Raw genomic sequence first — 16239 nt, 5'->3', positions numbered from 1 at the left:
CAACAGGCAAATATTTGAAATGAACACTAGTGTCTATCCGATGACATTTCTGGTTCCTCAGGAAGTTGAGGCTCAAACCTACACAACAAAGTGGGGCCTGATACAAGTCTCTGAGGCTCAGGCCTGCAGTGCATTGTTGTGTTTTTGTTTTGTCGTGAGACAGCCTTGCTAGTCTCAAACTCATGTAGACCAGGTTAGCCTCAGACCCTTGATCCTCCTACATCAGTCTCACCAAGAGGATGAGGCCAACCTGGTCTACATGAGGTTGGGATTAGGGAAATCAAGTGTACCTGTGCGTGTTGATCTAAATGGGGCTACATGACTTAAAATCAGTTACGAAACAAAACTGCTTAAGCTAAACGCGCTCTACAGTACTCACGAATTTGTAGCTGTTGTACAATCTCCTTCCCTTTTGTAACTTTGTCTGGATCTACAACTTCATCATCAAACCCCTTCACTGCCAAGTCTAGAGACCATTTAGTATATAAGAAGGTGGCTTCAAACATCTCACTGTGCCTAATCCCTCCCTCCTTTTATTAATAAGTTTGATCTCTTATAATTTCTTGCATGTGTGTAATACATTCTGGTTACTTTCCCTGGTACCTCTTATTTCCTTCTCCCCTCTGCCAGCCCTGCTTCTCCCTCACAAACCTCTTTCCCATATCATTAGTTGTGTTTGGTTAGTGTCCCACACACTTTAAAAGGACGTGCTGTGTGATCCTGGGTTTGGAACTAGCCGTCAAAGCCTAGTGGTATTACAACCAAACGTGTGGACCTACAACTAAATACTACGCCTTCCCTTCTCCCAGAATCTGTTATTTGTCAAAATATCAGCAGTGAAATACAGGGCCCAGTGAAGCCCTTCTTCATCCATAGCTGACAGTTAGCGAGCCTGGCTTACACGGGCCCACTGCCTGGAGACACAGCTGTTATGCATTACCCACTGCCATGACCTGTACTTAAAAGCTGGCATTTAGCAGCCTTCTCCCTATCTTCCAATTCATATGTTGCTTCTGCCTCCTCTTCCAAATGTTCCTTGAACTTTAAGGGGTTGGAGTCATCGTCTTTGTCAGGATGAACCCTCAGCTTTCCCTTATTCTCAGCAGCTCATGCAGTCATGGGTCTCCGCATTCACTTCTGTTCAGGGATGCTTCTCTGATTAAAGCCGAAGGTGTGGTTGTCTGTGGGTATAAACACAGATACTTAGGAACTGGAGAAATATTTCAGAAGTTTAGGAACATTTACTGCTCTCCCAGGGGACCCAGGTTTGATTCCTAGTACCCACAGGGTAGCTCATAACTATCTGTAACTCCAGTTCCAGGGGCTCCAATGCTTTCTTCTGTGAGCACCCAGCATTCACATGCTATACTGACATACATGTAGACCAAACATTAAAAGACAAACATATTGGTTTAAATATTAAGGCAACTCCACATAGTTAAAAGGGAGGTGTATCTTGTGGGGTAACTTACAAGTGAAGGGATAGGTTACAGGGTCTGGGAAAGGTGTGTCGCAGTCCGCGAGTGTTCTCTGGAGAACTCTGCTCAGTCAACCTCCAGCATCCAGGATCCAGGAACCAAGAGAGCCGGCCCATCAGATCTCAGGTCTTCAGGGGTCCTCTCTCGGCTCCACCTTCTAGGTGTGACAGTTACCAAAGCCTCAATGGGGGTGGCACTTCCAGGTCAAAGCTGGAATGGCTACCCACTACACAAACACATTTAGGAAGTGGTTTGTTGCTATGTCAATTCCGCTAAGCAGCAGTATTGGGTTCCCCTCTAGGGCCCAAGACTTTTCAGTTGTGGGGTTTGGGTGGGGTTATCCGTATTAAGCATGGATTACTTCTTACAGAGAAGGCCTCAAATCTAGTCAATAGGAAGTTGTTGACTCCCACAAAGGTTATGCTGTTGTTGCACCAATGGACTCATCATACTCGGCAGGTTAGCATTGCAGTGCTAGAGTTCACAGCTGGGTAAGGCCCACCCCCACGGCACCCTGCATAGCACCCCTGATGCTTTGAATGGGAGCCAGCGGTGAGGAGCTTCCATCATAGTTCTAGCTAGATTCCACTGTCACATGCATCCAAGATGGGTGATGTCCTCAATAACAGGGTTTTACCATCCGGTCCTGGTGGGTAACTAAGGGCAATGGCAGGAGGCTGAATTATTTTGGAGGCCCCTGATCCATACTTCCCGTGGAGGCATCTCTTCACTGGCCCTGTAGCTTTGATCCATACTTCCTTTGGAGGTATCTCTTCGCTGGTACTGTAGCTCTTGTACACCTGGTGCCAGCAGTGTCTACCTTTGTGGGCTTTGTATGAGGTAATGACGTCTTTGTAAAATGAGTTTCACAGTATTAATCCCTGTTCTATTTTGTAGGATAATTTAAATACTGTGTTTTCTTCTTTGAAGACCTAGTAGAATTCTGCGGTGCATTTATCTACCTTGTTATGGGTTGTTGTTTGTTGGTTTGTTTGTTGTTTTCTTTGGGGACTTTGTTTTGTCTTGGGTTAGGAGAGTTTTATTACTGTTTCAATCTCATTGATGGTTACAGGTCCGTTTAAATTATTTATGTCGTCTTGGTTCAATTTTAATAGGCCATATGCACCTATAAATCCAGCTATTTCCTTACATTTTTCAACCTAATAGAATGTAGATTTTTACATTTCATCCATCAGCATCTGTTGTAATGCCTTCCTTTTTACCTAATTGCATCAGTGTGGGTGCTGGCTTACTTTATTTTGGTTAAGTTATCCAAGAGTTTGCCTATCTTACTTACCTTTTCAAAGAACCACTCTTTGTTTGCACTGATTCTACACATTTTTGCTGCTGTTGTTTCATCCATTTCTGCCCTGATCTTGATGATCTCTCCCTGTCTATTACTTTTGAGTTTGGCTTGTTCTTGTTTTTCCAAGGAGTTAAGGTACACCCTTACGTTGTCTGTCGGGGGTTTCTCATTTCTGCATTTGTCTTGTTTTGTTTTTGATGTAGGTGTTTAGCATTACAAATTTCCTCTTATAACTGCCTTCATTGTGGTTGATAGATCTGAGTATTTTTATTTTCATTCAATTCTAGGAATTTTTTTTTTTTTATTTCCTTCCTGCTGTCTTCAGTGACCTGGTTCTTCTTCAGTAGTGTTTTGTTAGTCTGTGTACCTCTGTAGTTTCTATTGGGGCAGATATCCAACTTTACTCCATCTTGGTCAGCTAGAATTCAGGATGTTACTTCAGTTTGCCTGCACTTGTTAAGAGTTTATTTGCATCCTAAAATATGGTCTAAAATAGAAGATTCCATTTTTCCGTGTTTGGGTGAATGTTCTGTAGATATCTCTGCAGGGTGAGATATAAGCATCCAGTTTTATTATTTCTACATGTTGATATACAGGTTTTTGAATATCATTTGTTAAAGATGCTCTTTCTCCAGTGTATATATTATTTTTGCTTCTGTGTAAACAAACAGAAACAAAAACAAAAACAGATAGCTATTATTGGGCATACTTACATCTAGCTTCTCTATGCTATGTTAAATAATCCCTTTTGGTATCTTTTAGAATTCAGTTTTCAAGTATTTTACTGAGAATCTATGCAACTAAATTTAATTAATTTATGAAGTCATATAATGTTTGCCTGTTCAATTTTTGTTTTGATATTCTGGCTATTGGTGAAAGTGGGTTATGGAAGTTCCCCCAATTACTGTGTTTGGATTAATTTGTTTTGTTATAGCTAGTAGTATTTGTTTTATAAAATTGGATACACATGTGTTTGGTGTCTATTTATTTAATATTATGATATTTTCTTGATGGGTTATTTCCTTAATGTATGTGAAGTGGTGTTCTTTATCTCTTCTGACTAGTTATGGTTTGGAATCTGTTTCATCAAATATTAGAATAACAATGCCTGCTGGTTTCCTAGTTCCATTGCTTAGAATATCTTCTTCTGTGTTTGTCACTGATGATGAGGTGTGTTTCTTGGGGACAGCAAAAAAGATGAATCCTGTTTTCTACTCCAATCTGTTCGTCTGTGTTTTCTAATTGGGGAAATGAAATCATTCATATGATTTCAGAGTTAATACTCAAAGTTGTGTATTAATTCTGGCTGCTTTGATGACTGTGTGGTGGGCGTTCTCTTAGACTTCTTTTGATGAGCTATCCTGGTATTGCTTATTTTTCCCTGTAGCTTCTTTGGTAGGTTTACTTTCAGTCTGAAGTATTTATCCGAGGGTCTTCTGTCTTTCGTAGAACTGGATTAAAGGTCAGACATGCCTCTAATTTGTTTAAATGGTTTTTAAAAAGACATTTCCCTTTATACATAAATGCATTTTATTCCTATCAAATCCAGCCCTTACTCCCACCTCCAATTCCTCTTGGGTTTCCCATGTCATGTCTTTCTCCCACCCTCATGTTCTCTCTCTGGCCATACACATACACAAGTACACACATATGGAAACATGTATGACATACTGAGTCCAGTTACAGTTACCCCCCCCCCCACACACACACAGGTACAAGGCTGTTCACTGTAGCATGAACAACCCACCGAGTTCCCCAGCCTAGAAGAAAACTGACTTGCTCTCCCCTAGTTGCCATTAGCTGCCTTTAGCCTCTGCGGGAAGAGCGGGGCTGTGTGAGCTCCACCATCCCTGCTAGAACACGAACTAGATGAATGCTCTGCAGGTCTGAGGCAGCATCCACAGTTGTGGCGAGTTCAGGGGTGCAACTGCCTGTGGTGTCCAGAACAAAGTATTGTGCAACTGTTCTTCCTGACCTCTGGCTCATAACAATCTTTCCACTTCCTCCTCCAGTGTTCCCTGAGCCCTGCCGGAAGAGGAAGTGATAAAGATGTCCTGTCAGGATGAGCACTCTGCAACTAATCCTCTGTGGTTTTCTGCATTAGTCTCCATTCACTGCCAAAGGAAGCTTCTTAATGAGGGGTGTGAGCTGGACTAATCTATGAGTCCAAGCATTTGAAAGACAGATATCATATCAATTTGGCAAGATGATAATTGTAGGATTTCTTCTAAGGTCTATGGCCTCTCTAGCCATGGCTTCTTGGCCTGGTTTATAATACTGTTGAGCTAGTCTTAAATCCAACTGATCACTGTTGACTATGTCCCGAGACATTCATACCACTATTGTACAAATGGGCATGTCTTACGAGGCAGGTTGGTAACCTGGTTTACAGCTGAGAAACAACCATCTGTGCCTTATTTCTCCTATCAGCCTGCCTGACACCTCATGGAATGTAAGCAATGACCATCAGGGAGGAGATTTCTAGTTCAGTACCAGCTTGATTTCTCCAAGTCCTGTGACCATATTGTGTGGTGTTTCAATCAATAGAGTCTTACCATCAAGTACTTGTGAGTAACCGAGTAAAAGGCCAATAGTTTTTATTATTTTTTAGGGTCTTTAGGGCCACCCAATGCTACCCACAGACAATAACTTAAAAGAAGATATTCTGGGACTGGGACTGGGCTTTTTGTTGACTGGTCTATGGTTACTGAGATGAGCATTAATCCCCCATATTGAGTACAATTAAACACACACACACACACACACACACACACACACACACACACACTGAATATATATTATATATGACTATATGTAAATGAATATATATATATATATATATATATATATATATATATATATATATATTATTCTCTGAGTGGCTGATTTAGTGGCTATGAATTTCTTTATCTTGTTTACAATATAGAACTTTTCTCTTTCTATTTCTTTCTCCTTTAACTATAGCAGACTGTTATGCTGGATACATAATTAGTCTGGGCTGGCATCTCTAGTTCTTTAAGACATAGGGCACATTACTCCAAGGTCTTCTGGCTTTTGAAGTTTCCAAGGCCTATGTGTGACATTTGACTTTTCTCTTGTAGTTTGCAGCAGGCTTTGCTTTCTTTGTTCTGTATATTTAGTGATTTAACTATAACGTAATGGGGGGGATTTCTTTTCTGGTCCTGTCTCATTAGTGTTCTTTACAGTTCTTTTACTTGAATGGACATCTCCTTCCATAGTTTTGGAAAACTTGCTTCTTATATTCTATTGGAGATTTGGCCTATGCTTTTAAATAGGAATTCTTTTCCTTCTTCTCATTATTAATAGGTTTGGTCTTCTCATAGTATCCCAAAGTTTCCTTAAAATCCATTCATGAGTTTTAAATTTTTTCAGTTTCTTTGATTCAGTGGTCCAATTGCTCAAGCCCTGATATTCTGTCTTACATGTGATCCACTCTATTCTTAAAATTTCGACTGAGTTTTTGTTTATTTGGTGGGAGGGCATTGAAATTTTCACTGCTGTCTTCTGTTCAGCTTGGATTTTCTTCAGTACTTCAAGCTCTTTGTTGAAATCATTTTTTATATCCTGAATTCTGTTCCTTGTTTCTTTCAGTCTTTTCTTTCTGTTTTATTGGACCTTCATCAGGAGTTTATTAATGTCCCCATTAAGTTCATTCAGGAGCTTTTGCTTCCTTGAACTCTTTGAATGCGTTTATAACTGCTCTTTTAGACTTGTGTCCTGAGATTCATCTGGGCTGTTCTTGTTGAGGAACGTTATTATAGGACTGATTATCTTGTGGAGGAACAGACTATCTTGGTTTTTCATATTGCTTCTGCTTTTGTGTTGGAACCTGAACATTTGGACTTAGGATGTTGGTTGTGTATTTTGTATGAGTTTCTAGTCGCATTTGAGTTTAGTGGAAGTTTGGTTCTATTTTTGTTGTTGTTTGTTTGTATTTCCTGCTATCCTATCTCAGTTGATTTTATATCTGGTAGGAAATGCTTGAAGTTCATTCAGTCTTTCAGATACTTGGTGTGGACTTGTGAGTGGGGAGGTTGGGGTGATTCCAATCTGGTGGCTACCAGAGGATCACAACAGGGTCTATGATGTGTAATTTGTTTTTGTTGTTGTTGGTGGTGGTGTTTTTGTTTGTTTGTTTTTGTTTTTATCATGAGATGGTTTATTTCCTCTTCACTTATAAAAGATTAGTGAGTATAATATTCTTGTCGACAGCTGTAACCATTCCGAGTTTGGAATGCATCTTTCCAAGCCCTCAGCTTTGAAAATTTCTACCTAGTAGTCAGTCATTATTCTAATGGGTCTGCCTTCATCTCTCTTGCCTACTCCAGCATCCTTTTTCTGTTTTGTGGCTTTGGTCTTCTAACTCCATGCCAGGAAGCATTTCTCTCCTGATCCTGTCTATTTGATGCTCTATAGAACAAATCTCTTTCCTGAGAGTTTGGGAGTTTCCTCTTATGATTTTATTGAAAACGATTCTGTGTCTTTGTCCTGGAATTCTTCTCCTGCTTTGTTTACAATTTGCATATTCTAGTTTTCCATGGAATCAAAAAGATCCTCCATGTTCTACTTATGTATTTAAAAATGATCACATTCCTTGAGCATACGAGCCAATTCCTCTGTCTCATCTTGTAGTCCTGATCCTCTGCCTTCCACATGGTCCATTCTGCTAGTGAAGCTACACATTGAACGTTGCATTGGGCTAATTGAATTTTTCTTTTTCCAGCTTCAGTCAGTTCAGGCTTTCTTCCGTATTTCTCTTTGTTTATTGAATTCAATTTTCATGTGCTGAATTGACTCCCTTATTTCATTCAGCTGTTTGTTTTCTTTCAAGCTTCAAACAGTTTATTCCTGTTCTCTCTCAGCTCATTCAGGTGTTTGTTTGTGAACTCTGAATATACTTGTGTAGAAGTAACAGTCTTATTAAATAAGAAACACAGAGTCAAATGCAGAGTTAAAAGCCCAAGAGGTCAGAGCAGTAGCTAAGAGTGGAACCTTTAAACTACCTTCTTACCCTCCGCTGCCGCTGCCATTCTTCCCCTGAGAAAGAGACCTACTTCCTGTGTGTCTGTCTTTTTATTGACTTTCTGTTCTGCCTTCTCATTGGTTATAAACCCAACCACATGACTTCCTTGTCACTGCCTGTCTATACAGACCTCCAGGTCTCTATGATTGGTATTGAGATTAAAGGCGTGTGTCTCCATGCTGGCTGTATCCTTGAACACACAGAGATCTGCCTGTTATGTGATGGGGATTAAAGGTGTGCAGCTTCTGCTATGGCTTGCTATTAGCTCTGACCCCCAGGCAACTTTATTTATTAACATACAAATAAAATCACATTTCAACACAAATAAAATATCACCATATACTTGTCATTGCGGTTTGAATTCTGTGTCTTCTCTCTCATCTAAGGCATTCTGCTTGGGTTAGTGCCTCTTAATGGGGATGGAGTGGCTTCGTTTTTTGTTTGTTTGTTTGTTTCGTGTTTCTTGCATTCTTCCTATGGGATCTGGACACCTGGAGTTAGGCTCATGGCTGTGTCTTTTGCTATGTGTTTTCAGCCCATCGGGCTTGTACTTTGAGGAGGGTGACAGACTGGACTGCCTGTGGAACAATGGTCAGGAGCAGGCTGGGCAGCATGTAGAGCTCAGCTGGAATGGTCTTTCATTTAAGGCAGGAGTAGGGAGTAGGGAGAAAGGGACTGCCTCTCTCCATCTTCACTGGGCTGGGCTGGGCTGCACATCTGGATTGATTCTCTTAAAGAAGAAATAGGAAACTTTATTACCCCAAGACAAATGAAATTGAATCAAGGTCAGGTGAAATTTCTGTCATCTTAAGGGTTCTGAATATAGACTTTACAAGGGTTTTAGATACAAAGAAATGACCTAAGTGTAATAAGAACACTTGATACAGTTGATGGGTCGTGAAGAGTTACCTGGGGCTGGGCAGGTTTTGTTTCTGACCACTGTTTCATCTCAACATGGACTGTTTTGCTCTTCTGAATAGCCAAGGGTTGTCCTCAGGCCTGTTCTTGACTTTTGTGCTATCTGCGTCTCATTTCACTGTCATATCTAAGATCTTCCTAGGTAAGTTCAAGGGCCTGAGAATTTCTTCAGGAGCAGTGAGACCTTGTTCTGCCCAATTAGTGGAGTGCAAAAAGAAAAAAAAAGGCAGAGCTAGTCCACAGTTGCTTTTCTAGTTAACAAAACCATGTAATAGAGTCATTTACTCTTGTGAGGAAATCTCACATTCACCCAACCTGTTTCTCTCAATAGTGTGTGGGATCCATGACTGTGCCAAGTGACTTGCTAGGTTCTTTGCCTCAAGAACTCATTGCTAAGGATGGGCAGCATGCCATTTGTGGAGAACTCTCCAGAATGACCTCACCATGATGACCTCAGGAAGTGAAAATGGGGAAATAAAGAGCATACAGTGGAGAAAACAGAGTTTAACTTCTCCCCCCCCCCCCCCCCCCCCCCCCTGTCTTTTCTAAATATGAAATGCTCAGCATAAAGGCTCCTAGGGTGATTTGGAAGGAAGGGTCAGGTCTGTCGGGGTGGGGGGGGGGGGGGGGGGGAGCTGCTGAGTGCCACTGAGATGATTTAGCATGTAAAGGTGCTTGTTATGCAACAACTGGCTGAGTTCACATCTACAGTACCCATAAAAAAAAACTGGGCACGATCCCTGTGTGTAGCTGTAAGCAGTGCCATGGGGTGAGGGGCAGGGACAAGAGCATCACTGAACTTTGATAGCCACCAGCCTGGATCCTGGTTCAGTAAGAGACCCTATCTCCAGGCAAACAGGGAGACAGTGATAGGGCAGGACATCTGATGTCCTTCTCTGGCATAGGTTCTCCTACACAAGTATAGATTCCTGCATGCCACGTGCACACGCGTACTTACTTGTATAAAATGATTACACAAATTTTTAAATTGAAATAATTTTGTATGTATATACTGCAGTCATAAGCAATAAGTTTAGTCAAGTATATGGAATATTTCTTCTAAAAGGGAACAGTGGATTGTTTGGTTTTAAATGTTTACCAGGCACTTATTTATTGAATTATGACTTTTTATTTTGTTGTTTCTCTAAGGCATGGTATGTAATTGATCTCTGAAGTGTTTACATTGCCTTGTGAGTTACCAAGAGACTCTAGTCTTAAACTCAAACCAGAATTTACTCCTTAGGCTTTGCCTGCTTGTTTGGGGGTAGGCTTAGTTCCTTTGCAGGGGTTGCAAGTGGCTCTTCTTGCAGCTGTAATCCCGAGGAATCTCACTGTAATCTCTCATCCATTCTCTCCCTCTTTCCCTTCTTCTCTCCCTTCCTCTCTCTCCCTCCATCTCTTATTACCTGTCCTGGTCCTTCATTTTCTCCTTCTTCTCAGAGGTCTCTCTATGGTCCCAGACTGTCCTCAGATTCACTGCTCTCCTCCTTTAACCCCCCAATGTTGACAATGCCTATGCTTGGCAAACAGCTGATCTAGACAGAAATGAATCCACAGGCTAGGTTTAAGATCTTGACTTGGATGGAGAAGTAGCAAGTGGGCTATTGTGAAAGATGGCACAGTGTAGAGAAAGGCACGTGAGATGGAAGATAGAGGGCCTCTTGTTTATTCATCACATATTTTCTGATAATAAAGAGTGCTCCAGAGGATAAAGCTGCAAACGGGACAGAGCCTTCCCACAAAGCATACACTGTGGTTACAGAAGGCAGGTGTATAATACACCAGCAGACAACAGTTAAGAGAATGTCTATTGGAGATGAGTGTTAGGAAGTGACTGAGAGCACTGGAGTGTAGCTCAATGGGAGTGTACTTGCCTAGCATGCAAGAGGTTCAAGGTTCAAATTTCAGCACTGAAAAAAAAGAAGTGCCTGAGATGGGACTGTAAGGTCTGGATGTGAAGTATCTTCTTTAGTGAGGACAGCCTCTGTGAGGTGGTACAATTTTATTGAAACTTTGCAATTTACGCTTTAAATGAATCACTTTACTTTTAAAATTACCCAAATCTCAGGTTATTTTAAGGATAAAAGATAGGGAAACAGAAAATACTGAAGATATAGTTTTTATACCACCCCTGAGAATGTAACATGCAAAATCAAAATCACCATATGATAAGTGAAATGAGCAAATCTCAAAAAGATAGGATTGTATGTCTTCTATCATATATGGAATCTAGGGGAGAATAAAAGCACAGGAATGTACAAAGAGGCTATTAAAGGTGTGAAAAGGGGAAGGGGAAATGCTATATAAGAAAGAGTAATAGAGGGGTGTATATGATCAAAGCATATGTTCACAGGGAAATGTCATAATGAAACCACTATTTTGTACAGCTTATATACACTAATGCAATCTGTTTAGATATTATAGTCATTGACAAAACAATGTGTCAGTTGGGATAGGCACAAGAAACTGGGAGCACATTGTCATTGTGGTAGTGTAAGTCAATTATAATAGAGAATTTATAGAGCTGTGTGCAAGGTGTAGAGAAACAAAGTGGGGCACTTCCATCTGTGGCTTGGCAAGAGCAGAGAGCAATGGCTAGTTTTAGACCCCCAAAGAAGGACGTGGCTTCAGCGTGGCACATGGTGGTGGAGAAAGCTGGGCAGAGGGAACAGCTCACTGAGCTGATGCCTCCAGCCTTAGACTCAGAATGGTGGGGGTCTACCAGCTTCAGGGCCAGCTTGGCGCTGCAGATGACTACAGTGCTGTACCAGATGTGGGATCTGCCACCAACAGGCCTGCCATCTAGAATGAGAACTAGTAGCTACACCCAGGACTGGGTGAGCACACAGCAAACAGTAAGAATTATAGGAAGCTATGAAGCATTCAGATAAAAACTAAAGAAATCCACAGGGACTGTCAGATTGCTTCCGGTCAACTGTTGTGGGGAGTAAACTATCCTACCCAAAGGTATTTCTTTTTTTTTTTTTTTTTTTTTTGGTTTTTCGAGACAGGGTTTCTCTGTGTAGCTTTGTGCCTTTCCTGGAACTCACTTGGTAGACCAGGCTGGCCTCGAACTCACAGAGATCTGCCTGCCTCTGCCTCCCGAGTGCTGGGATTAAAGGCGTGCGCCACCACTGCCCGGCCCAAAGGTATTTCTTTAGCATGTTTCAAATTCATTATACAGAGAGTGCTACTCTCTGGGCAGACATGGGTATAACTCTGAAAAGCTATCCTTTTTGCAAAAAAGTTTACTGCTATCTGCATGAGGCAGATGAGTACCAGGGGCTGCAGAGACTCTCCCTGGAGTCACCACCTGCCTAGAGAAGCTCTTCTCAAAGGGAGGGGAGTTGTGGGTCTGCCATTTGGTCCAGCCAAAACTTGGCTCCTGCTCTTCCAAGTGATCTTGTAAGGGAGGCCTTTTGCATCTTAAGACGACCTTTGATCCTAAGCTGATTCCCACCTGTACCTTCCTTGACTTTTGTCACCCTCCCTTGGCTCTGGAAGTCCCAAGCAACTATTGCTTTTGGTAACCAAGCTATTATATGAACCCGTCTCCTGTCTCTTTCTTTGAGTCTTACGATTTTTATGTGTCTGTCCATGTATGTACAGATAACACATTCTGCTGTTAGTCTATAGCCAGTTCGTTTTATGGAATAAAATCATCAAAACAGAGGAAGAGAACATTGGAGTCTTCCCTTCATGATGGATGGAAGCAACTGCTATAGAAGGCTGGCATTTGCCTCAGGGCTTAAGAAGAAAGAGACAGGGTGATGACTAGGTGAGAATATACCAGTTGAGGGAACAAAAACGAGACAGACTGACAAGCAGACCTCTTGTGATGAGAAGGCCCTGCTGTATGTGCATGCCACAGCAAGTTCAGGCTGAAGCCTTGATATCTGAAAGAGATCGAAACACTGTTCTTTCTGAGAATCCACCCAATATGCATCCATTGGCCAGTCTCCTACATCTATCCTATGCCTGTCTCTCCCTTTTTCTATGACTTTCTCTTCCTTTCTTTATTGCTCACCTTGTGCTCTTTTAAGAGAACATTTGGGAGAAAGATCACATGACAAGGTTGGAGTACTGTAGAACACCATGTTCAACCTACATTTTCCAGTCTCTCCCTCAGCCCTAGCCAGGGTTCATTTGACAGGTTGGGAAATAATTGGGGACAAACAATCTTGTAGCAAAACCTATTCCCTTTATCCTATAACTCAGTTTTCCTGCTTCTTGTTCTCCTTTCCTAAGAACCAACAACAGAAAGCATGACCTAGCAGAAGGCAGAGAGATTTGTTCTTTGTTATTAACAAACCAGAGGATGAGTCTACCATTAACAGTGTGTGTGAAGAACCAACTCCTCTCCCAACTAACGTGTCCAGCTTGCTTGCACCTGGAGCAGGTGTCTTCTCATTGTCTATAGGATGCAGTACTATCCAGATGCCGTGTAGTCACCCAGCCCAAAGGCCCTTCCTCTCTAAGAGGCAGAAATAGGCACTTAGAACCTGATTTTTCAAAAAAGCATGGACTCCTGACTTGGGCTCACAAGGTACCTAAAAGCAAACTGAAAACCCAACATTTGCCACCTTCATTTCCAGTCTGTCTCCTTTACTTCAGTTGAAGGCACATGGATAAGCCATTGTCCTTGTCCTTTCCTTCAGTCACCTTGGAACCCTACAGAAGCAGGACCTTACAGGACAGTCCTCCCCTGCTCCTACAAAAGCACTTATTATACATGATAATAAGACAGGTGTGGTGTCTCCACACCACACCTGGAGTAGAATCATTGTCTTCTGAGAACCAGGCTGATCCCCTTAAGCTGTGACAATAATAAAGATTTCTTGAACCACCTCGCAGAGCCAAAATGGACACAATGAGCAGGTAAAGAACACACCTTGACTGGGATAGCTAAATTACAACCTCTTGCTCATACCCACCCCTAGTTCTTCCTCTATTTAAACCTAAACCTCTTGATGTTTGGTTGTGAGTCCAGGCTTTAACTGCTGAGCCATCTCTCAAGGTCAATGTCATGTTAATATCCTGGAAGGTGAACTTGGTCTTACTGGACCCTTATCTGTTTCTCTTCCCAATGTGGCCATGTTGAATAAGCCATCTTTCTATGTTCTTCACCATCGCTGGTTTCCTTCATTGGTGCACTGGGGCAGAGTGTCTGAGCCTAGATTCTTAGAGGTTCCAGAGCCCATGCTTTTGTCAAAAAGCTCCAATTACAGAATGACCCAGCTGAAGAAAAGCTACAAAATCTGACCTGGCTTTTGGGGCAAGAATTCATTGTTTGCTTGGTTTTTCTAGTTTGTGGGCTGGGATCCTGGCCTTATCCTTTAGGCAAGTGCTTTCCAGCGAGGTGTGCACCCAGCTGGGGATTTTGATTTTGGTTCTTTGCTCACCATGGAATCTCAGTTGAAGTGGATAACTTAAGCTCAGTGTACTCTCACTGGCTTTGGTAGGTGTTCTCATAGGCTCAGCAGTAGATGTTCCACATAGGCCCATGTGATGCATGAACCATTTGATTGGCAAGAGTGTCTACATTAAATGGACTCCAGTTCCCAGGTATGTGTTTCTTCTCTCCCACAGGCCTAGCTCCACTACAAGGAGAAATAATACTTTGATCATTTTTCCCCAGGCCATGCTATATTTTCATTAATCATGTAAACAACCTTCATTAATATACTAGGACAAAGAGGAGGAGAACTTGGTTCTCAGATTGGAGGCCCTGAGAGAACGCTAGGCTGGTGCAGGGAAGCCAGTTTACAGTGCCACTGTGGATTATGTCCAGGTGGTGAGAAGCTCTTTCTCTCCACCACAGCTAGGGGTACAGACATGACAATGTGTGATATGTGTGTCCTCTAGATGCTTAGGATACTTCCTGCCACTTTCTCTGATCTTCTGTCTCTATGGCCAGATGGACATTCCTGCTTCTCCATTTCCTTCAACTGGGCCCTATCACGGCTGGAGATTTTTCTTCATTTTCAATTTGCCTGCCATTTTCTTAAGATAATCTGTGTCATTGTGCTCTAAGCCCAGAGTCTAGAGGCTCCCACTTGGACTCCTGGTGCTCCAACTTGGGCTCTTCCTGTGAGAGACTTGTGTTAATCATCTTCAAATCCCCAGTTGCTAGTATACTATATATGGTCCATAAAAGGCCTCTGATACACCCTTGCTTGATGAAATGAAGTTTTCCTTAAATAAATGAGCCTGTTGGAAGCATGATTTACAGACATATCTGAGAGAAATTAGGTCTCTTTACTGAGGCCAGGGGGGGAAGGGCCTAGTCACAAGACCCAGTTTTTATGATGACTCAGCTGGTTTTCCAGCTGTGGAAAGAACTGAAAGTTTTGAAGCAATTGGGGGGGGGGGATGGTGATTTCGTGATCAAAGCTTTTTTAAGAAGACCATTTCGATGGTTGTTTAGAAGATAGACTGCTGCGGTAATATATTTGATGCATGTCTGAGCTTTTGTTGTTTCTTAAATTGACAATGGAAACTTTTACTGAATAAAAGGTTTTGGAACTCAAGTCCAGGCGCCGCTATCTTAATTCTACAGCTTACTAATGGGGATAAATATACTTTATCCACCCTCTATAGGCTAATGCAGGGTATAGTTTCAGAAGACAGCGTGTCCCCATGAGACCAGTACACAGCAGCATGCTCTATTATTTATCATTTCAATAAAGAACAAAGTTACAAGAAACATCCAGATCCTTAATGGTAACCATGAAAGGGAAACTCTGGTTTCTCTCTTTTAACATCCTTCTGGGAAACAGAATGCTCTTCAATGGTCTTCAAAGCGACATCAAAATTGTATGATTTTATAGCTGAGTAAGATTTGAAAAGTTCAGCTTGAAGAAGATTGTGGGTTTGCATGTACTTTGTGAGTAGCTGGTAGTGATTTTCACACCTTCATGTACCCTTTGGCCAAAGCATTTAGAATTTTTTTCCCTTTAGAACTACTTGTTTCTCAGAATCTTGTGAAGAGCACTTGAAATTACTAATGTCTGGGTCCATAGTAGATATAATAATTTATTTTATTTAATTGTTCTGGGATCTAGCCCAGACACTGAGATTTTTAAAAGCTCCCCAAGTGATTTTAATATCTAACCAGGTTTGAAAAATCACTAATATAATACAAATGACTATATAGGAAGATAGATAGCCACACAGCAGAGACGGGAGAGTTCCACCTTGTCTGTTCTCATTAGTTCATCCACTGTGAGCATTCTGTTACTTAGGGCACTCTCAGCTGGAAGAAAGGTTTTGATAAACGATGGAATATGAGAGACATTATTCTTTTCATCCATAGAAACTCTATACGTGAGGGTCTTCCAAGTTAGTTTAGCAGTTGTATAAAGCTGACAAGGACTAGAAGGCTTTGCATGATATTATATATATATATATATGGAAACAGAGCACATGTGTATGTATGTATGTTAGGAAAAGATAACCTGCTTGCAAAGATATTCATTAAAAAAGAGAACTTG

This window comes from Peromyscus leucopus, chromosome 4 (assembly GCF_004664715.2).
Source record: "Peromyscus leucopus breed LL Stock chromosome 4, UCI_PerLeu_2.1, whole genome shotgun sequence".
Classification (NCBI taxonomy): Eukaryota; Metazoa; Chordata; class Mammalia; order Rodentia; family Cricetidae; genus Peromyscus; species Peromyscus leucopus.
This window is presented reverse-complemented; position numbering follows the sequence as displayed.